The sequence below is a fragment of the Lissotriton helveticus genome, assembly GCF_964261635.1.
Source record: "Lissotriton helveticus chromosome 1_1 unlocalized genomic scaffold, aLisHel1.1 SUPER_1_unloc_2, whole genome shotgun sequence".
Classification (NCBI taxonomy): domain Eukaryota; kingdom Metazoa; phylum Chordata; class Amphibia; order Caudata; family Salamandridae; genus Lissotriton; species Lissotriton helveticus.
In genome coordinates this window covers 1,029,122-1,031,051 of record NW_027611659.1, presented here as the reverse complement: position 1 = coordinate 1,031,051, position 1,930 = coordinate 1,029,122, and positions in this window count along the sequence as shown.

The following is a 1,930-nucleotide window of genomic DNA, read 5'->3' as shown; positions in this document are numbered from 1 at the left end:
TCCCCAGTGTGGGTTATCATATGCCGCGTGAGATGTCTTTTTTCACTGAAACGTTTCTGGCATTCAGAGCACTGATAAGGTTTTTCCCCAGTGTGGGTTATTATATGCACCGTGAGATGTCTTTTTTCACTGAAACATCTCTGGCATTCAGAGCACTGATAAGGTTTTTCCCCAGTGTGGGTTTTTATATGCAGCGTGAGATGTCTTTTTTCACTGAAACATTTCTGGCATTCAGAGCACTGATAAGGTTTTTCCCCAGTGTGGGTTCTTATGTGCCGTGTGAGACTACTTTTTATACTGAAACATTTCTGGCATTCAGAGCACTGATAAGGATGTTCCACAGAATGGGTTATTGCATGTCGAGAAAGACTTTGCTGGTTACAAAACCTTTCCTGGCATTCAGAGCACTGAAAAGGTTTTTCCCCAGTGTGGAATCTTGTATGTTCAGTGAGTCTGCTTTTGCAACTGAAACATTTCTGGCATTCCGTGCACTGATATGGTTTCTCTCCAGTGTGTGTTATTGTATGCCGAGTGAGACTGTTTTTGTGAATGAAACGTTTCTGGCATTCAGAGCACTGATAAGGATGTTCCACAGAATGGGTTATTGCATGTCGAGAAAGACTTTGTTTGTTATAAAACCTTTCCTGGCATTCAGAGCACTGATAAGGTTTTTCCCCAGTGTGGATTCTCATATGTTCAGTGAAATAAGATTTTTGGTTGAAACTTTTTGGGCATTCAGCGCACTGGTATGGTTTTTCCACAGAGTGAGTTAATGCATGTCGAGATAGACTCGGTTTGTTACAAAACCTTTTTTGGCATTCAGAGCACTGGTAAGGTTTTTCCACAGAGTGGGTTAATGCATGTCGATATAGACTCGGTTTGATACTAAACCTTTTGCGACATTCAGAGCACTAAAAAGGTTTTCCCCAGTGTGGCTTCTCATATGCTCAGTGAGATAAGATTTACATCTGAAACTTTTTTGGCATACCTTGCACGGAGAGTGTTTTCCCCCAATGTGGATTCTCATATGCTCAGTGAGATAAGATTTACGCCTGAACTTTTTTGGCATACTTTGCACTGAGAGTGGTTTCCCCCAGTGTGTATTCTGTCAAATTCTGTGAGATAAGATTTATGGCTGTATCTTTTTGGGCACAGGTAACTTTTTTCCCTAACTTCGGTTATTTTGCCTCGATTTTAGAGTTGGGCTTGTTTAGATAATGTTCAGCACTTATCTCTAAAAGAAATTGTGTGTAATCTTCTCAACACTTGAATTGAGCAAAAAATTTCGGGAAGCAGCCCTGTAACACCCGTTGAAATTTTCCTAGCAGATAATAGTCTTTAGGTAATAGCCTCTCTGGCAGCAACTTAAAGTGTGACTGAAGTTTTTCTCAAATCTATTTGTATAGGTTCTTAGCAATGCAGTAATAAGGTGTTAGTCTGATATTTAATGATTAAACTGATAAGTACCTTTTTGTCCTAATGTAATGGCAGTAACTGAGGGCGTTAGAACGTGCACAGTACTATTGTGGATCATTAGTCGCAGAACATCAGTTCCTTCTACCCTTTCTATGTTTAGTGTAAGGTTAACGTTTGTAGTTCTGAGCATGAGGATTTATTTACATTAGCTATAGCGCAACAGTGTCCTTTAATCCATTTTTATGTTTAACAGTTTTACATATCACTCCTGCACAACAGATAATGTTGAGGCGATTTACATAGAATTAAAGAACAGTACACAATAAAAAGGAAACAATCTGAGATGGTCATTAACACAATAAAGTGGTGAATTTTTAAGGTTTTCGCAAGAGTGAGCAGAGTGGGTCAAGGTGTTATATCCCGAGGCAGATAGTCTCAAACTTGCGTAACTGGTTTAAAACGGTTGTTGAACAAGGGTGATTTTCCAGTCTTTTGGTTGTTAACGTGACAGCTT